Raw genomic sequence first — 22,545 nt, 5'->3', positions numbered from 1 at the left:
AGTACATTCCCCTCGTGCGATTCATAGTTCTATTATTAGTAGCGATGTGCAGTGCTTCAAGCCAGGAGCGCTGGCGCTAATCACGTGAATAGTCGACGACTTCAATATCCCGTACGGGATCAAGATGTACTGTTAAGCCCAATAATTCTTGACGACTGTGAAGCGTACAGATTTAGCGGTTCGCAGAGCCTCCTCGTGCTCAGAAACCCAGTCTTTTAAACATCGGCCAGACTCACCTGCATAACACCCCTGCCGTGCCGCAGATGTGGGAAACCACCGGTGGCGCCTGACGCAAAATACTATGCCACTATGCGTAACACCCCTCACAATCCGGACATATAATGCGGTATACGGAACCACTCCGTAGGAAAGGAGGAACAGGAGTTTTCACCTTAGAAATAATAGACCGTAATTTTCCACCCGGAAGTTGCACATATCGTATATGATGGAGACGCAAATTCCTAACAAGATGTTCTAATACGCTCGGATAATAGGGGATGTAAGGGATGGAGTAAATTCACTGACGTGAGGAGGGTTAGATTACGTAACAAATTCGTAAGCCTGAAGCTCACATCTATCTAGAACATGAGGTGGACTGCCGCAATTTGAAAGCTCTGCCCTAATTTTAGAAATCTCCAATTGCCTGTCACCAATCGAACTAGGGTGCGTCCAAGCGGGGGAGAATAAAGTGCGAACAGTGCTACGCAAATGATCAGAGGCATGCGCAGACCCATAATTGGCATGCTCACATTTGCTTCCTAAAATCGCAAGTTAGTAAACGCGAATCCACGCGTTGGACTAACACATCCAGAAAAGGAAGAGTATTATCAACGTCTAGTTCAATCGTAAACTGAATGATGGGCGACAGGGAATTTGGATATTGCAGCAGTCGAGATTCCACATCCGGGAAACAATTGCAAAGATATCTCAAACATAACGACATTAGAGAGTGATAGGAACAGGTTAGTTCAAGAAAATCTGATTCTCAAGTCCTCCATGGCGATATTGGCTACGATAGGACTAACAGGGGAACCCATAGCTGTGCCCTGTATTTGGCGAAACAGAGAGCCATTGAAAATGATCACGCCCCCCCGTTAAACGCAGATTGGGAGCGGTGCAAATATCATCTGTAGAGAGCGAAGTTCTCTCTCCCAATGCGGTATCCCTGCTCAAAAGACGTCTCGCACAATTGCTACGCAATCTAACCCTCCTCGCGTCAATGAATTTATCTCTACCACCTACATCCCTTATTATCCTGGCATATGGGAACGACTTGTTAGGATTTTGCGTCTCCATCATATACGATGTGTGCAACTTCCGGGAAGGAAATTCCAATCTATTCTTTCTAAGTTGAAAACACCTGTTCCTCCTTTCCTACGGAATGGTTTCGTATACCACATTATGTGTCCGGAACGTGGGGTTGTTATGTATAATGTGTTTGTGTCAAACGGCACCAGGGGTTTCCCCCATCTCTGCGTTGCTTTCATTGTTGGTGTACCAGTTCACTGGGAAAGCCAGAGATATAAAAGTGTGTGGATTTTGTAAGTGTAATGTTGTGTATCGTTGTTCCCCTGGCCATTTAGCCGCTTTACCCCTGCTGGGGCCAACTTTGTCCACACTATGCCTCGTGGAGGTAGACCAGGTACCCAGTAATTTTAAATTTTCACTCTGGCAGATCCTGCCACCTAATTTCCTGAGATTTCAGTGGCTAAGACCTTTAAAAAAATAATAATAATAAATAAATAAAAAATGGGGACAAAAAACGCTAGAAGTATAAAACCATAAGAGGTTTATATTAATGCGGTTTAATTTTGGGCGTTGTTGAATTTTGACATTGTGTTGTTGTCATTTTGTTTTTAGGAGCATTAGCAACTAAGGCGATACTGCTCTGGGGATATGCGGTGGTCATTCCCTGACCTTTCCCCATTCTCCGTATTTGGTGGTCACGGGCTCGAACCCCGGTCAAAATCAAGAAGCGTCTGCTACGCACTGCTGCTCCTGCTCACCTGGCTACGGAGTTGACATTGTGTCGGATGCACGCTGATAGTTTAACGCAGAGTGAGGAGGCGAGACTGAAGACTGTGTGGAAAAGACAGAAGTATGGGAACGATAGATAAAGCGACCCCAAAAAGTCAGTGGGGCAGGCCCCACCAGGAGAAGAAGGGGGGTCAGGGGAGGAGAGGAGACAGAAACCCCTCTCCCCCCGGCCTAGGGAGGGTGATTTATAGGGAACTAGGTTAGGCACCTAGTTCGAATCGTCAGATGGCACTTGATATGGTTTGAATGTGTTAGTGCGTTAATGGAACTTTCTCTCAATCGAGGTTTTTCATTCAGTGATTCAAAGCTGCGTCGTCAGTTGTGGGTGGTAACTGTACAGTTTTCAAGTTTGTGTTCGTGGAAGCGCCCTACGTCGTGTACACAATCCTTGAGCAAAGTGTGTGAATGCAATGTAGTCTTCAACGTTATTAAGGACGGGCTGTTCCAGATCTTTTGGAAGATAGTGGATTTTGGTGAAGAGAGTACATCTTAAGTGCTCATAGAGCTCACCGTCATACATTATGTGGCTCCAGCATATCGGGGAACCACAGTAGTTTAAGGGTTCATCAATAATGCCTGGTGCTTGTAATTTCCCTTTGATTGGCCCATGACCGGTTAAGAAGAATGTGGTATTGAAGCCGGGGGGAGAACCATTTTGGCATTTCCGTATAAACCCTAGTAGTGTTGGGAAAAAACTTTCTCGTAATCTCTCCTTTAGAGCAGTTGGTCCACCTGGATTGCCAGACCTGTTGTAGGTAGTGGGCTAGGCGTTTTTTCTTTGCTTTAGCTGTGTTAGTTGGGTCTGTTGTGTAATCCATGATTGATATTTCTTTGCCCTTAGAGAGGTGATATTCAAATTATTATATTATGGCCACCCGTAATCTTTTACATATACCCATATATGTATTATGACTGTAAATTGCGTGTGTTCTCTGGTCGATTTGCCTGTTTTGCTGGACGAAAAAACCCCAGCCACGAAGTGAAAACACAGAGTGAAAACAGCCCACTAAAGTTCCTTGAACCAGGGATTGAACCAGGGCCTTTTACACCCGGTGTGCGGAGGACGGTGACGATTCCACTGTGCGACCAACGCAGACAGAGAATTGATGAGGCTATATCATCAAGTGGTAGTGCACCGGCCAGCACCTGAATGGCGTGAGTGCTGACCGTGCACACCGCCCTGTTGATGGTCACTAGCATTGCTCGTTGTATTGTTTCAAGCTTTCTGTAGTTGACTGCTGTTATGGCTTTAGTCGGGTGAGGGATTTTTATTATTATTATTATTATCACCAGTTTATTCAACAAACACAGAAATTATCTAGGAGGGCGGCGCATACATACATCCAACTAAACTTATTAGAGTGTAACATAGGATAAAATATCAGCAAATACATAAGATATATAAACAAAGAGGAAAAATTACATACATACAGAAATCATGCATTCATAGAAAAATTACAAAATTACAAAACAATATACATACATAGAAAAATGACATCGTCATTTACACTATAAATTTGTCTTCATTGTCATTCTTAAGGAATACCCTCAGTCCTATAAGAATCTTTTGGAAATATAATATATCGTTCATTTAAGTTTTTAGGAGTTCGAGGACACTTGAAGTCTTTCTTGAATTACGTTCTTCATCATATTTCTAGTTTCGTATAAAGATCCACTGCAATGAGCTTCCTGTAAGTTTTGTCAATGCAGTACCTGTCCGGGTCTATTTTGAGGTCTCTAAACAGCTCCAGAGTATTGACAGGAAACATCCGCCTTAATCCGTCCGTGTTATTCAGAGCGCTTCGGAGACTATGAGGGTTGTGGAGGCGGGCTCCAGGGCGGGGCCTTACTACCAGATTTTCAATTTGAGGGGTATCTAAACTCCCAGTCAGAAGTTGTGCCAGAGTGCTGATGTTTCGTATTGTGATCATCTGAATCCACGGAGCTCTGTTCAAGTTTGCATATAGTAGGCATTTCGAAATTTTGAAGGGCTTCCCGACAATCCTATTTAACCACCTGAGCAACCAGTATTCCAGGCTGAGAAATTTCCTGATATAAGTATTTGGAGCAGAGGACCAAATTGTCGAAGCATATAAGGATACAGGAACGATACATCTTTGAATATATTGGGTCACTAGTTGCTGGTTTCGAATCCCAGTTATTTCCTGTCTTACAGCCCATATGGCAGCGAGAGTGTTTATTCTCGTGTTCTGAAAGTGCCTTTGGTAGGTAAGGCCCTCGTCCCACGTCACTCTTAGGTCGGCGTATGAGTTGATTTTCTTAATCTGTGCTCCATTAATAGATAATCTGATTTGATTTTTTATATTCTTATTAGTTATTGTCAGATGTGCTGACTTGTCTGAGTTTAGCCACAAACCGATTTTGCGTAGGTATGTCTCCAGTTCAATTTCCATGCCAACGCCATTCTGGCGTTGGCATGGAAATGACGTCGGACACCTGAGATCCTTCGTTGGAGACAACAAAATATTTTATATCATCGGCGTAGAAAATAAAATTCTGAATTCACGCCAGAAAAGGCTCTAGGGCGGCAGCAAACAGCAAAGCTGATAAAACTCCTCCCTGAGGGATGCCCCAAGTGAGGGTGTATTCTGCACTGATTTCTTGGTGTACAGTTAGGTGCCATGGCTTCAAAATGGTCTTGATGATCTGCAGTAGTTTGCCCTCAATGCGGAAATGAACTTTCAATATGTTTTCAAGAGCAGGTAACGACACATTATCGAACGCTGCTTTTATATCAAGTAATATGATGTCAATTTGGGCTTTTTCATTTAATGCGTGTTGCATTCTGAAGAGAGTCTCCAACAGATTAGTAGTAATGGATCGTCTCGGTACTACGGTATGGAGGTGGGGTGACTTGTGCGCGAAACACTGTTGGGTTAAAGCAGGAAGGATGACTTTTTTCAAAAAGCTTTAAAAGATAACAACTGATGGATACAGGTCGAAAGTCTGAAGAGGCCTTAGGGTTCTTCTTTTTTGGCAACGGTCGCACAAAGTAGTGATTCCATCTCTGGGGGAGGACTCCATCTCTCAGGATGTTTTGTAAAATGTGCAACAGCACATCAACAATATAGGCACTGCATATTTTTAAAATAAAGATAGGAAACCGTCAGGGCCGATCGTAGATTTGGTAGGCAAGGAATTTATGGCAATGAAGAGATAATCTCTAGAAATAGTGACTGTGGATAAAGCATTCTCGCAAACGCCTCCTCTCGCTAAAATATGTTGTGCCATATTTTCCAGCTGATAATTTTGGACATTTTTTGCTTTACCTTCAACTGGCAGTCTTTCAAAGCACTCCTTAGCCCAGTGTCCGAAAGTGGTTTCTTCCATTTCAAATTTAGCGGCCTTTTTCCTCACGATTCTTTTCGAATGTCGACACTTTCTAATAACCTCTTCGTAGCGTGAATGTCGTTTCTTTTCAAAGAAAATGGCTCTTTTTTTCTTGTAGTCCGTGAAGTCTTCATTCAATCCTGATTTTTTCCATCTCCTATAAGCCATTGGCTTGGCCACAAACGTCTGTTTTAAATACTCGTTGAACCACAGTTTAGTTTTGTCGGTGACCCTTACCTCTTTTGAGGCCCCCAAGTCAGCAATAAATAGGAGCTCTTTCTCTATCAAGTTGGCAGCTTCTTCCTCCGGTTTATTGTATAGACCATTCCAGTTGTAGGTCTTGAGATGTTTTAAAATATCCCAGGTCTAATGAACTTAAGAGAGTATGTCTTCTTGGTTTGACGAGTTTGCTCATCGATGTGTTGCTCAACTGCACTATTGGATAGGGAAATTTCACAACATATTGGATTGTGATCTGACTGAATTTAGTTTGAGGGGTGACATTTTTTATGTTTATCAGATTATGAGATAATAAATCCAAACGCTGCTCTCCCCTAGTCGGAAGCGTATCAAGTAGGGTTAGTCCTAGGGTTTGGAGGATTGAATCAAGGTATTCTTTAGCTTGATCGTGTCTTGGGCTAGGCATATTAAAGTCGCCAGTTACAATCATGGGAATATCTGTGCCAAGATTCTCTGAAATCCACACAAGAAGTTCGGTCCTGGTGTCAGAACTGTGTTCCGGCGGAAGATAGATAAGGTATACTTGGATTTCTTCAGCCTTCCTCCTGAATGACGCGGATATGGCTTCAATGTTTTCAGACTGACTTGGTTGAATTTTTGTAAGATGCAAACTTTCATGATAAAGGATTGCAACTCCTCCACCCCGCTTATCTATTCTGCTGTTCCCAATAAATCTGTAACTGGAGGATTGTACCAGAAGATCCAGTTGCCTGTTATAATTTCGCCAAGTCTCTACTATACACATAAAGTTATATTCTTCAAGGAGTAGGCAAATCTGCGATGTGTGCAGTTTGTTAACAACACTTCTAAAGTTCTGAATAAAAAAGCAAATCGTGTGGCATTCTCCAGAAGGAGCATTCTGTTGCTTTAGGGGCTATATAGGTTGATGCGCACTACTGGTTCTCTGCACGTATGCGGTGTTCTTTTCTCGATATCGTTTAACTAGTGCACCCACTGGACAGTTGTTGTCTTCAAGGATTAGATTTAGGTCATTAGGGGAGCATTTGAGCAAAAATGACGCATAAGAAGGATGCCTTGTTTTCAGCTGTCTTACTTGTGTGTGGACTCCGAATCCTTGAGCAAACATGTCATTCGCTTGCGTGTTCGGGGCAAGCGTAGTAACAAAGACTTTCTCTCGGGTTCTGACAGCTGTAATATTGAACCTCCTTGCCAGTTGGCAAGTTGATTCACCTTGTTGTCGATAAACATGAGAAGAGTTGCTTTTTTTGGTGAAAACAGCAGAGCAGAACTGTTGTAGAGCTGAGAACGATTGAGAATTTTCAGTCAGCGCCACTTCATTTCCTTCAGAGAAGTTGCTGACAGCAGCTTGTAGTGTAGATCTCTCATCGTGGTACAGGCTGCAGCGATACAGAATGTGCGTCCAGGTTTCCTTAACACCACACAAGCAGAGATTCGTGTCAGACAAGCCAAATTGAAATAGTTTGGAGTTGATGGAGCCGTGCCCAGTAAGTATATACGATGTTCTTAGGCTGGGATAAAACCAATGGCGGACGTTCTTGTTGAGAGGGAAGGTAACTGCAGGAACAAAAGAGCGGGTGACTTGGCCAGTAGTACTGGAATCCCATCGTGATTGCCACAAACTGATAAGTTCATTCCACATTCTCCTTTTCTCGTCTTTGATGTTAGCAGTTAGGTTGCATGAGATGGCGAGAATCTCACCAAGAACTCTGTGCTTTAGACGATAGCATAGTCCTTTGAAGATGACATGCAGTTCTAGTGGTAAGACTCCAGCAAGGACCTTCAGAGCAGCAGAGGACACCGTTAATTCAGGAACAAAAGGGATTTTCTTTCCGTCTATCTTTATAAATGGACGTCTTCTGTAATCTAACTTGCCCTTAAAAACCATCAGTTTTGTTTCTGTGGCAGATATTCGCAGTTTCTGTACACTTGACCACTTGATTAGCTCAGAAAGAGTTATATTGGCTGATTGTTCTAGTTGAAGACGCGATCGACCTGGAATTAGAGGAACGAAATCATCGGCATAGGCGAAGGCAGAAATAATGTCAGGTTTTTGCGTGAGCCAGGTGTCGAAAACTATGTTCCGGAAGAGGGTCCCAGAACTGATCCCTGGGGGCATCCTCTGGAGATGGTCCTTGAGAGAGACCGCTGTTTCGAGATTACTTGAATGAGTCTATTTTGGAAATAGCTTCTAATAACTTGGAACAATTGCTGAGAGCACTTGGCTTTGGCAAGACGATTGAGAGCGCTCTCCCACCAGAGGGAATCGAAAGCTCGCTCGAAGTCAAAGAATATGGCCATTTGATATTTAGCCCTCGAAGTCGATATGTGGTTAACCAAAGAGACCAAGGCGTCTTCACAGGATTTTCCTTTCTTGAAGCCAAATTGGGATGGAGACATTAAGTTTTGACCTTCAATTATATCTGCTACTCTGGGTGCTAACATTCTTTCAAATAGTTCGCCAAAGTTTGCCAAAAGAGAGATGGGTCTGTATGCTTTGGGATCATATTTATTTTTGTTCAGCTTGTGAATAATTTTGATCAAAGCTACCTTCCAGAGATTAGGAAATATCCCCTCAGTAAGATATTTGTTGTACATAGAAGTATTTCTGGAAATATTTCGGCATTTCCGCAAGATCTAAACTCCGACATTTATGGATATTTATTTTGCTTAGGGCCACCTTTAGCTCGACAATAGTGAAGAGATCCGTTTCATATGAGGAGTGGTAGGTTGGGTTGCTATTCCTGATAGATATTTGTCACTGTAAAGGCCAGAGATTTAAAAGTATATGGATTTTGTATGAGTATAGTGTTGTGTATTGTTGTTCTTCTGGCCATTTAGCCGCTAGACCCCTGCTAGGGCCCAACGTTGTCCACACTATGCCTCGTGGAGGCATAGTGTGGTTAGAATTAGCGCTGTGAAAATCGGTGGGTATGTCATACAGTGTATGGGGAAGCGATTTGAAGAAGAAAAAAAATAGCTCAACTTTCAACCACAAGGGGAAAAACGACGTTGCACATATGTAAAAGTTGTGATTTCCTTCAAGATACGCTGCTTAAGCAAATGACATCCTGTTAGATAAAAGTAGAAAGACCAACGCTACCATGAATAACCATCATGGCTCTTACAAAAAGGAACGCTGTCTTTTAATAAAACTGTTTTACCAGAATAATACTAACGCTAATGAAGCACTACGTGAATATCGGAAACTTAAGGTTTGCGAAAAGAACCTTGGGCATTGTCAGTGGAGCTTCGAGAACTAATAGAGAAATTTGAAGCGACCGACCGGATAGTTAGGTGTGTGTAATTTCAAACAGGTGTACCTCATATCGGAACGGAGGTAATGGATGAAACGGCGGTTGCAATGATCAGAATGTGAAACACTGCCAGTCAGTAGTACCTGCCAGAGGTGAGTCAAGAGACTCGAACCGTCCTTGGTCTGCTGTACGTAAAGTGCTTCGAATAAGTTTACGCTCGTTCCCGTCCAAGATTCACGTAGTACAAGAACTAAAGTCTTGTGAGCAGTAACAACGAATAGAATTTGCTCTACGATTTCTGACTCGAATGGAACTTGACGATACGTGGGCTTGAATGATCTCGAATGATCTTGTGGTTTGATGAGGCATATTTCACACTTCTTGAGGCTGTAAATGCAGAAAAATGCCGAATATGGGAAACTTCTCGTCCATCTGCTGCGCATGAAAAACCACTACAAAGTCCATACGTTACAGTATGGTGTGGATTCACAGCAGAGTTTATAATCGGATCATTTTTCTTTGAAGAATCCAAATATAGTTAGCGTACGGTGTACGCTAACTAGCGCACGGACACTTCGGTCTTCTTAGACATTCCCCCTCTGCAAGAAACGCAAGGTTTCTAGACTGTAGTGTTGATGCCAGATGGTGCCCCACCCAACGTTGGTCGACAAGTGAAGGAACTGCTCTGTTCAACATTCCGAAATGATCGCATCATTTCTAGAGACGCTCCGCAGTTCTGTACAGCCCGATCAGCAGATCTCAATCCCTGTGATTATTGGCTATGGGGATGTAAGTGGACGAGTCTTGAAAAAAGAGGATACGGCTAACCAGTTATGAATTATGTATGAGTACACACATCATTTGCAGCTTCATATTACAGCGAAAATGTTTAGATTGGACTGCAGGAAGTTTTATTTTAGCCAGCGAGTTATAAATTGCTGGAATAAGTTGCCTTCATGGGTGGTAGAGGCCGACAGTTTGGGGAAATTCAAAGGTCATCTGGATAGTACTTTCGGGTAAGGGAAGCGCATAGGATAATAGGTTGAATTTCCTTTTTATTTTATTTTTTTTTTTATTTATTAATTATTATTATTTATTTCTTTATTTTATTTATTTATTTCTTTATTTATTTCTTTATTTATTTTTTGTTTTATCATTGTTTTGTTCCGATTTTTTTTTTTTTGGCTGGTGCTGCATAAGCCATAGGCTTTCTTGCACAATGCGGCCGTTACTAATACTAATACTAATACTAAAACCATGGTTCTTTAAATATAAGGGATGAAAAAAGCCAAAGATTCAAAACGCAATATAATTCATATAGTAATACAACGAGTATTGCAAATAAACTAAATGAATATACCGTTTCAGTTTTGATTACGTCAAACAATGGCGATGTGTAATCGGAATAACAGATGAACCGTGCCATCCAGAGAAGGTGAAAGGCGGAAGAATTAGAAGGCAACATCATTCTGTGAAACTGTACGTTGAGCATTAAGGATATATTGCGTAACAATGAAATCGTGGTAAAATAATACATCTGGTAATAATGTGAACTGAAACTTCTGCAAATTAGAAAACACACTTTGTGGCGTCACAGTTGGAGGTATCCTATATAATTCCGTGGCATTCACAGATGGATTGAGATGACGGTACATTTCCAAGTGGTCTGCAACATAACATATTGCGGATTGTGAACTTTGGATGCATCTCCAGGAGTAGCACTCTGACAATTAATTTTATGAAATATTAGACGCGATTATTGAATTGTCATATGTAAGGGTGGATTTGGAATTCATCGTGATGTTTAGGAGAGATCCTTCGATGAACAATTATAGAAATGCTTTTCGCGAGAGCTTTTCCGTAATCTGCATGAATTCGGAAAGTCAAGCTTTCATCCACAGAAAAGGTTTGTATTAATGACATCATCTGAGATGCTGCACACTAGGCGGCACTATTATCAACACAAGAAGGCATCACCAATTTCCCAAATGTGGGGCTGACAAAAGGTTGGGGAATTCTTCTCGTTGGGGATAGAATCTCTTAGAATTCAGAATATCAAGGAATTTATCAACACCAGAAGGCATCACCAATTTCCCAAATGTGGGGCTGACAAAGGCGTTTATGGCTGGCCCCACCAGCCTGAATAATGCTACATGCAGATTCTGTGGTTGGGGAATTCTTCTCGTTGGGGATAGAATCTCTTAGAATTCAGAATATCAAGGAAGTTATCAACAACAGAAAGCATCACCAATTTCCCAAATGTTGGGCTGACAAAAGGCGTTTATGGCTGTCCCCACCAGCCTGAATAATGCTACATGCAGATTCTGTGGTTGGGGAATTCTTCTCTTTGGGGATAGAATCTCTTAGAATGCAGAATATCAAGGAAGTTGTCATGGAAATTTAAACTTCAAGTAGGTGGATAATGATTTCCATCCTGTGGACAGAATTTGTCCTGTTGGCCGAAAGGCTGATTTTTTCACCGCTGTCAAGTGCAGCAACATCGTCGACGAGGTGAAATCGCTGTGTTGTGTTTATCTTAAAAATATGTTACAGGAAAATGTGACTTTCGTTCTTTTTGAATGGAGACGGTCGAAAAATTACATTTTTGGACTGTGTTCATGCAATTCGTGGGGTTGATTGAGTTGTCATCAGAAGTAGGATGGTCACTTTCCTTTAAACACGTACGCAACGAAGAATGGTTATTGCTAATGAAACATTTCCGTATGTCATTGGTCAACTGAAATCCATTATTATTTTAAGAATACCATCTGAAATGCTGAATAACAGGAAGTTATCTTCAATGGTAGAAAAGCATATTGATATCTTAATGTTCTCTTGGTTGAAGTCAGAGTAGCACTCTAGACAGTTATCAAGGAATGAATGATCTTGTTCTTTCAGTTCTGATAATCCCCAGTCAGATTAACGATCTAGACACTTATCGGGGACTGATTGATCTTGTTGTCTTAGTTCAGATGTCCCCTTGTCAGAGTTGCACTTAAGGCAATTGGTGACTGTTGGACTCAATAGGGTTTTCTCTCATTGAGAGGTGATCTCTTGGAGGACAGAAGCTCACGAAATTGTGTTCTTAATATAAATTTATGGAATAGATGATCTTTGACCTTTGGAAGTAGTTTCTGCAGTTAACAGGGTTGGGCGGGTTGAGGTGCTTTAATGAAGCGATAATACTATGGTATGTGGGTGGGTGGGTGGTTTTAACGGTTATTTTGTTTCTTCTTTAATCGTGGTGGATGGTGGCACAACCCTGACAAATGGGTTTTGAATACTGGTTGGAGTTTACCAATATTTCATATATGCTTAATACGTGGAGTGCATAATCAATATAAAAAACTATTACGTTGGAAATCACACGCAGTGAACTTAAAACAGTTTTAACTTCACTGCACGTGAATTCCAACGTAATAGCTAATTATTATAAAAAACTATTTTTTAATAGTTTTTTATAATAATTAGCCTCAAAGTTTCAATGCACTCATTTGCTGCCCCCCTTAAGATTATATGGTATATGCCCTCAACTCCAGTAGCATTACTGGCCTGTAGGCTCGAAAGTTTTTTCATTAAATAAACATGTGAATTTTTTTCAACTTCACTTCAATAATTTCTCATTAGCTTGAAGGGATTTTCTTCTGCAATACAAAGTAACTGTTGAGTTCATCTGCAACTTCAGCTGGGGTATCTAATACCATCCCACGTCCATTACATAAGGGTCCGATCTGGTTTTTCCTTCTCTGCTTTGCATTTATTTATGTGAAGAATACCTTATCCTCCCTCTTTGCTCTCTTTGCTAAGTGAGAAAGATATTGATAAAATTTTCAAATTCGTGTCCGTAAGAAAAGTATCTCCCACTTCTTAAGAAATGCTCATTGTATACATAAAATGTTTATTGTCCGTTCATGCGGAAAGCTACTAACATTTATGATTTTTAGTCGTAAACGGTTTTATGAAATAATGACCAAAAAGGCTGCACAGGAAGTGAGTTATTCATGAAATTTTAAAAATACTTGCAGGTGAAAAATAAAAACTCACTATAGCAGTAATTGTTTTATACGACTGGAAGGCTGAACCTTAACTTGGTTGATTGTAATATTTGAATTTTGGATCAAAATGACGTATGATTTAATTACATGGGAGAGGGGGTCTGCCGTTTGTTCATTATGTAAATGAATTGAGAGATATTATATCACGTGGTACATTTGACAAATTTCAAGCATTGAACCACTTCAATGGCAAACACTTCAACAATTTATGGCTACGTTTCGAAAACACACTCATTGCCATCTTCTGGCTATGGGGGTGGGTTAGAACGTTGTTTTAAGAATGATACTACAAGTTTTCAATTTGATATATGATATATGCATCGCTTGAATTAAGTTAGAGGGTAATTCGATTATTTACAATCAATTCATTCTAATTACATCTATAATAATATAATATACTCCATTATATATAATTGCCGTCTTATTATTACATTTTTCTTTATTATTTACTTAATTAATTAATAAATAAATATAGTTTACGAAAAATCAATCGATAATAAATGAATATTCGGCTCGCTTAGTTTAAAAAGAAATGAGGTTTTACGTCAATATGATGATTCCGTTTTTTCATAAATATTTTTTTTGTCCTCGCTTTTTCCCATTATATATGGGGTCAGAGTTTTTTTATTTTTTTATTTTTATTGTTTTTGCATGCAATTTTTACGGCCGGATGCCCTTCCTAACGCCAACCCTCAACCCGTTATCCGGGCTGGAGATATGCGGTGTTCATTCCCTGATCTTCCGCATCCTGCGTATTGGTGGTCACGGGTTTGAACCCGGTCTGATCAAAAAGCGTGTGCTACGCACTACTGCTCCTGCCCACCTGACTACGGAGGCGCCTTGTTTTTTCCTAAATATAGTTTATGAAAAAAACGGGTTACCAATTCCTAACTTAATTCCTAACCAAAACGATGTGACTTTTGTTTCAAGATACCACTTGAATCTATCTCCAGACGAAGACCTATAATCAAGTGTCTCTTCAAAATGTTCAAAATATTTTCAGTGAATTCTTTAGATGACTTCATATTTAGGTAGTCCAGAAAAATTATTGAAAATTTTAATAACTTCATTAAATATTTCTCTTAAATCCTCAGGAATATCTCTACTGGCCAGCGCTTTCCTGTATGTACAACAGTGAAGAGAGTTTACTTCCTGGAGCACAGCTTCAATACGTGGACCAAGTCCTCTTATTACACCAACCTTGGGTTTAGCACCATCCGTGCTTATCCCATTACTTCGCTTACAGTTATTATGCTGTTTGTCATGAAGTTGTCAATAAATTTAAGAATACCTTCTTCAATTGTGCAAGTCGGCAAAGTTTGGCAGAAGAAAATATCTTCTTGGACTTTATTCAGCTCATATCTGACAAACACCAAAAGATTATCTGAGTTCACAATATCGATGGATTTATCATTTCAATGGATTCATCTTCTCGTCATAATAATTGCTGTTTCCATTTTGCGAAATACTGTACTAGGGATAAACACAGACCAACGTACCGGTGGCACGCTTTCTTTTTTTATTTTTTATTTTATTAATAACATGATACACAACAGGTAACCATTAACGGTGTATCTGAGATCAGAACAATAAATATAATAACAATAATATGAAATCCAACAGGAAGATAAACATTGAATTAGATTCAAAGATTAAAATCATATGTACAACAGAGGATTGCATTAATTAATATCTTTATTGCAGGTTAGATGATTGCCAAATCATGTAACCAATACCCACAACAGCGACAATGCTAGGGGTTTAACATTAAGTTAAGTTAATAAAACACGCAATAATAATAAACTACAATAATTAGATGAGAGCTAGTCACTTTGCAGTTTAAGAGAAGAGGCAAACCTGTGGATGGAGTTCATCAGTGATTGGAAGTTGTCAAAGAAGTCAATGAGAGAGTCATTTGCTGATTTGCTGATTCTATTCAGTGGACTGAACTTCATAAAGTCCGTGGTGGCAGAGTCAAGGAGAAACGGTGTAAGGTTCCTGACTTGATTACAAGGAGCACTGAAGCTGATTTTGCTAAGGATATCAGATGCTTCATAAGTTCCAGTGATTACTTTGGCTAGAAGGGTGATGTCAGCAGTAACTCTTCTGGTGCACAGAGGCCTCAGATGAAAGTAATCACACAGCGATTCATAATACGCTGAGTGATAGAATAGAGGATTGTGGTACGTAAGGTAACGGACAAAATTTTTTTGGACTGCTTCAATTTTGTTGGTTAAAGTCTTTGTGTGAGGATTCCAGATGGGTGAACTAAATTCAAGGATTGGCAAAACAATGGTTTTATAAAGGATAACCGCATATCTGTAGTTTTTGAACTTGTATGTGGTCCGTTTGATAAATTCCAGTGTTTTGAATTCTTTGCTGGTGATTTTAAGGACATGAGCATCGAATTTAGCACTGCTGGAGAAGAGAATCTCCAAGTCGTTAACTTGGTCACACCTTTCGATGATCACAGAGTTAATACTGTACTCCGTATTTATTATTTGTGGAGATCTGCCGGATTAAAAAGAGATTACTTTGCACTTCGAGGGGTTAGCAGACAAGCCATTCAGAGATAGCCACAGAGAGAGAATTTATTGAGAGCACATTGAAGCTGTTAAGAATCGCTAATCTGCTTCACTACTGAGTAGATCTTAAGATCATCTGCATAGAGAGCAACTTGAACATTGGAGGTGTAGAAGAAAGAAGGAAGATCATTTACGAAAACAATAAAGAGAAGAGGACCTAAGGGGGAGCCTTGTGGTACTCCACGTAGTGGTATAAAACAGAGTTCACTTGATTGATGATAACGCTGAAGGAACGATGCGTAATATAGCTGCGTAGCCATATAGCTTAAGTTTTTCCAGAAGTTGTTCGTGCGGGACTTTATCAAATGCCTTAGATATGTCTGTGTAGACTGCATCAACTTGAAGGTGGTTATCAAGAGCTCCAGAGGTGTATTGCCAGAAAGGAAGTAAATTTGTGGCTACTGACGTGCCACTGCAGAAACCATGTTGATTCTGATCAATGAAAGGCCTGAAGAATTCGAAGAAATGTTTGTGTACTGCTGTGTCGAAGAGTTTAGCCAGGCTGTTTTGCAAGGTTATGGGTCTGTAATCAGTTACATCGTTTTTATCACCTTTTTTGAAAATAGGAACTATATTGACCTGCTTAAAGTGCTTAGGGTACTTTCCCAGCCTGAGAGACAAGTTGAAGATCCGCAGTATGAGGAGTTTTAAGGTAGTGACAGTCATTTTCCAAAATAAGCCTGGAATGTCATCTGGGCCTCTAGTATAGTAATTTCTCATGCGTTTTAATGCCGAATTTAAATCTTCATCAGTGATAAAGAGGTTAATGAGGATATCATCTCTAACAGGTGTGAAGTCAGGAAATGAGGCAGGTCTCAATGTATCATTTGTTTGAATTCTGGAAAAATGTTTGGCAAACTCTTGAGCAATACTGAATTCGTCGGATAAGAGAATTCCATCTGCGTTATGAAGTTGTAACTTTCTACTGGTTATATTCTTATGCTTCATGTAATTCCAGAATGGTTTGATATCTCTGTGAATAAGCAGACTATCCGAATTGACTCTGTATACATATTGTAAGAGTTTAATATGAGCGTTTTCACTTCTTTGCGGAGTTGGCTGAATATTTCTTTGTATTGCCTGTCACCTGATTGTTTATACTTGTTTCTATAGAATCCTTTGGATTTAATTTTATGTATTAATTCGCTGTTATACCAGTGCGGGTAGGTAGAGCGTGCGGTCAGATGGGATTGAGGAACAATGGCAGATATAACTGAGTGGACACAGTTGATCAGGTTGCTGGTGAGCACATCAATGTCATCCATAGCGTCAGATAGCTGCGTGCCTACGTTGCTGAGAGCTAGATTGAGCAGAGGCCAGTCAGCCATTCTGAAATTGAATCGGGGAGAACGGGAGCTGCATTTGAAGTTATGAAAAGTCACTGTGATGTCAAAAGTAATTGGCGAATGATCCGAGTGAAATATAGGGTTGTCATTGTGAACATCTATATGAGAAGAGGAGAATATTAGGTCGAGGTAGGCATTTCTCTTGTTGGAAAATTGCAAATTTGTTCAGGACCATAGCTGTGAAGAATATTAAACAGAGCCCTAGTCTGCAGTGATGGAGAAGAAGGTCCTAAATTGGCCAGTTTACAGTGAAAGTCACCCAAAACTATTGCTATGTCGGCAGATTGAATTAGTGGGAAGATAGCTTCCAGCGAGCTTTTTTAGTACTGAAGGTCGATATTAGTTAAGGGAGGTGGAAAATAAAGCATACGATTAAAACTTTTAACTTGCCAAGATGAAGAAGGCAGTATAGTGATTCAATATTTGTGAAATTTGATGCAATTTCACAGAGTATATGGTTAGAATGTATAATAGCTACTCCGCCCCCACGATCCTCTGTCCTTTCTATGGATTGTATATTGCCCATCTGTAATCTCCTGATCATCAATATCTATGGAGAGCCAGGTTTCAGTGAGCAGGTAAATGTCGTAAATATGTGAGCCTTAGATTTCCCTAAAGTGGTTTAGGTTTCTAATTAATTAGGTTCAGCTAAACACTGAACCTAATTAAGGTTCAGTGTTTACCTCCAATTCTGAAGGTAAACACTGAACAGTTTGAATCTGGGGATTCTATGACGAGAGCAGAGCGTGGTATGTGTAGATAGCAGGGCCTCTGATTGCTATGCCTGTGGAGAAGAGATTTTGGACTCCCTTGATGGTCTGTCCGTGAAGCGTTTTACTAGAGCCCCTGATAAGAGGGATCTTTGATTCAGCACTTTTTCTATTTGTGTTGGAAGGCATGTTATTATAAAAGATGAGTAGGCGGCACACCGTGTCTTCAAAGAACGGACATTTACACTGAAACCATATTCTTCTTGAATTAAGTTGATAAGATCTTCAGATTTAGTGGCGGATCCAAGCCTAGAAACAAAAATTCGGTCTTTTGTGGGAATAATTGTGATGTTGTACTTATTTTTGAGTAACTGAGATTTTTCTGCAGTAGTTACATTTTGTGTTTGATGAATTTTGGCTGGAAGCTTGGAGGAAGTATCTTGAGATATAGAGGCTTTAACATTTTCTGAAGGTTTGTTCTGTTTTGATCTTTGGTGTGATATTTGAGACTGGCAATCAGAAACAGGTTTACTCACTGTGGCGGCAGCCCTACAGACCTCATTAGGTGTGACAGCAGTTATTTTTGCATATGTTGCCTTAACTGACGTTGAAGAGGATTCCACTTGGTGACTCTGAGCTTGTAAAATAGAGGTACAGACAGAACTGTTCCGCAGAGGAGAGCAGGTGGTAGGAGTGGTTCGATTTATATCAGAAGAATCATCTGACAGAGTCTGTTTGGCAATAAATTGCTCTGTTGAATGACTTGAATCATGAATGTTAGCAGGCTTTGGCAAATTAATATTTGCAGCAGTAGGAGTATTGAGGCCGATGGAAGATGAAGATCTGGTCTCAATGCTAAGGGCATCGTCAGGTAATGAAGAATTCCTATTCACTTTGAGCCCATTAGTTTCAAGAGTAGGTTCAGAATTCTTCCTAGCTTCCCTTAAGTGGCAAGACATAATTAACTTGAGATTTTTAATTTGGGCGTTAATGTCGGAAATTTCAGCCTGTTGATTAGTTAATATTGTTTTTATGCCACGAATCTCCATGGATAGCTCGCAGTTTCCTTCATTGCGTGTATTAGAATCCAGGGGAATATCAGATTTTGCAGTATGAGGTACGCTGATTATCTGAGTTTGAATGAGGATTTTCTGCATAGTATTAAGTAGAGTAGTTCCTGGAATCCAGTTGATTGCAGAATACAAAAGGTTGGATTCAGAGTTTCAGTAGGAAGGGAGTTAGCGCTGAGATCTTCTGACAGCACAGATATATGTGTTTGAGTTGATGCATCTGAAAGTTTATGCGACCCCGAAGACAACAAAGAAGGATTAGAGGCTTCATCCACGTACGATTCAGAGTCAGTATTTCTAGTTATTGGCATATTTGTCTCAAATGAACTAGAGTAGGGCATTTCAACTTTGTTAGCGGAAGAGGAGGAAAGTGTCTCAGCTTCCGTGCTGTTTTGCGTTACAACAGTTATAGGGCTTTTCTGAGAATTTCTGAGTCGACATCTATCACAACAGAATGATTTCCGACGACTTTTATTTAATTTTTTCAGGTCAGATTGGGTACAGTCATTGCATATTAATTGCTTACACTCAATACATTGGACAATGGGGTCAGAGCTGGGCCCACAGATGGTGCAGACGCTAGAATTTTGACAGAAGGTAGTATTTGTCACATTGAATTCAGTTACTGTAGTGTTACTGGACAATTTAATATCACCACCAGTTGGTTTTGCAGGCAGTTGGCACTGTGACCAGCCGGTCGCCTTAGTTGTCCCGCAGCGAAATCCACAGGTAGCAGGGGGCTAAGTAGGGAGGGGAGAGCAGAGCGGCTATGCGAACTCCTGGTCAAGGTCAAGTGTCTGTTGGACACATGAATAAGTTGAACTACAAGATAATGGCTGAAAGCGCTTGTATAGAATTGCAGAATGAACATGCAGAAATTCATTTAATACTTACCTGTTGTCTGTTCAAATAATAAAGTACTTGCACCTGGCAATCCAAGGACCTATCTTTATGTGGTGGCACTGATAGGAACTTAATACTTTAATTAAAAAAACACACAAATCAAGAAAAGTTTACGGAGCACATCATACAAACAGCCGGACACAATCTTCCCCCTTTCGACTCGAATGAATACGTATCACGAAGAATTCAAGTTATTCTGCGGGAAAAAAGGAGAACCATTCATCATTATGTTGCTGTATCCAATAAAGTGGCTACTCAGTGTATTATTCTTCATACATCTATTGTTGCTTACAAACCAAACCGCCGACCGGGCTAGCCGAGTGGGTAAAGTACCTGCCTGGCAACCCAAAGGTCGCGGGTTCGATTCCCGCCTCGGGCTTGGATCAAAGTACTGCAAAAACCTTGGGAGGTGCAATATGGCCACAGAAGCCGATGCGCCAACAACTACCAAATCAAAAAAAAAAAAAAAAAAACCAAACCGGACAACATGCGTTGCAAGCTGAACAATACGATAATGCCACGTTGACGTCACAATGAAAGAAAAATACTATATATACGAGTAGCAATCACAGATAACCTGAGATGATAGTAAGTTTGTCATCGATCTGCAAGCCAGATCAGTTATAAAATTCAAACTTCGAAAGCATCTCAAGAGTAATACTCATTGACAATTCTCTGTGTCTTTTGAAAGACTATCGCATTGTCATTCGTAAGGGTGGGAATTGGTCGTGCTTTTAGGAGATATCCTTCAAAGGAGAATTGTAGAATTACATTTCACGAAATCAATTAGATAATCTTGTACGAGTCGGATGGTTTAAGTATGTTTTTATCTGCAGCAATGTTATTCTTTATTCCGTGATACCATCTGAGATTCTGCACACCAGTTGGCTCTCTCTTCAAACAAAGAAAGCATCATTAATATCTCAAACTTGGATCTGATGGAAAGCGTTTACAACTAGCCCCACTAGTTCGAAAAACGCTGACAAAATTCGGGATGGGCATTAGTGAGGGTTCTTGACGTTGTAGAAGAGTTCTTCGAATGCAGGACTTCAATGAAGTTATGGAAGTAGGATAACCTTGAGGTAGATGGATCAGCTGACCTCCAACCTATGGACAGAATTTGTCCAGTTGACAGGAATTAATGGACGGGATTTTTAATGCTATCTATAAGATGGCAAATTATCGTCGACGAGGTGATATCACCGTAGTGTGGGATTTTTGATCTGCTAAAGAGATTAAAGAGGAAATGTTTCTTCCGAATGGCTCTCACATAAGGGGCTACGTTGACATTTCATTTTATGGATTTTTTTCCATCTCTCGGGGGTATATTGAGGTGTCAACAGCAGTAGGATGAACACTTTCTTTATAACACACGATCAGCGAAGAGTGGTCAATATAAATACAGTTTTTCAACTAAAATTCATCATTGTTTCAAAGTCGCGCCATCTGAGATACTGTCCCAAAGGGGATTGCTCTTTCCAACGACAAAGCATTACTGATCTCTCGAACTAGAAGTTGTCGAACAGCGTTTTCACTGACTACATTGCAGCAAAACAAAATTGCAGCAATACCCCCTTGTCAGAGTAATGCTCTAGATAGCTACGAAAGACTTGTGAATCAGCAGGGTTTTTTGCCGTTGTAAGAAAATCTCTTGGTGGATAGGACCTCAAGAAAGCGTGCCTTCGAAGGAAAGTGGTGGACCAATTGACCTTTCATTGTCTGATAATGACTGGGATTGGCTGTTTGGACTATATCGTTGATGACGTGATATCACTGTGGCATGTGGGTGGGTGGGCCATTTCGAGTGTTATTCGATTGCATTTAACCGAGAGACTCGATTTGAAAATAATTTCAAGGTCAGGAAATGCTATATTCATTTACATATTTCTTTCACTTTTAACGAACGACCTCTGCAATATAAGGATCAGTTGGTGAAGGAAGTGAGGAGAGTGGAGGATAACAGAATAATGCAAAATGGCTAAAAACACGAAACAAAGGTACGTGATAATAAATAATGTTTTTTTTAGGAGCATAAACGACTAAACCCAAATTGCTCCTTGTCAATTTTCTATTTGCTGGTCGAAAACTTCATCCGAAAAAAACCATGATTCCCCCCCCCCCGCTTGAAATGGACTAAATCAACTACGTTTATGAAAAAGGCCCATAAAAATTACTCACTTCATCGACAGGACTTGAACTCAGGTCTTTTCCACTCTGTAAGGACAGGATGGTGATTCTACCAACTGTACTACCCATGATAAATAAAATTAGATCTTAAATTTGAATAAATTAGAAATTAAATAAAACCACATCCGTACGTTGATTTTTTTAGAAAATACACAAAAAATAAACCATTTTTTGTTTCTGTGTCAATAAATTTTGTTTCCTCTGGCTTTCCAGTCACAGAATCAGAGACATATATTTCGTTAATCAGAGACATATATTAATTTGGAAATCACAAGTTATAAAACCGTTTATAACTGTAATTTCCAGCCGCCTATTCAGAACAACAATGCAACTCTTGGGATGTTGTTGTTGTTGTTGTTGTTATTTGGCTTAACGACACAAGGGCTACTGAGGCCAAATTGTGTCTGCTGATAGTTTATTTAGTCGAAATAGAACACTGTTGATGTTAAATTAAATACTCCTATAGGCCAATACGTTTTAAAAATATTACAAGTTCATTTATGTTTGCTTCATTTCCCAGGATATGAGTTAAATCATGTGAGAGGTTCAACCTAGAGACCGACTGAAAAGTGTTTGACCGTATGGTTGAATATAGGGGACAATCAAAGAGGAAATGCCTAACAGCAAGTTGACTGTCACAGGTTGAACACTGGGGTGGATCTTCTCCCAGTAGCAGGAACAGATGAGTATGATGAGTGTGTCCAATTCTGAGTCTTGCCAGTACTACTTCCTCTCGTCTGTTTTGTCGAAAGCCTGAGAGCCACAGCTTTGGTTCTTGTTTTATCTGGTAAAGTTTATTGTTGGTGTTACTTTTCCAGATCTGTG

Source organism: Mastigoproctus giganteus, chromosome 8 (genome assembly GCF_048544385.1).
Source record: "Mastigoproctus giganteus isolate SK-2022 chromosome 8, ASM4854438v1, whole genome shotgun sequence".
Classification (NCBI taxonomy): Eukaryota; Metazoa; Arthropoda; class Arachnida; order Uropygi; family Thelyphonidae; genus Mastigoproctus; species Mastigoproctus giganteus.
This window is presented reverse-complemented; position numbering follows the sequence as displayed.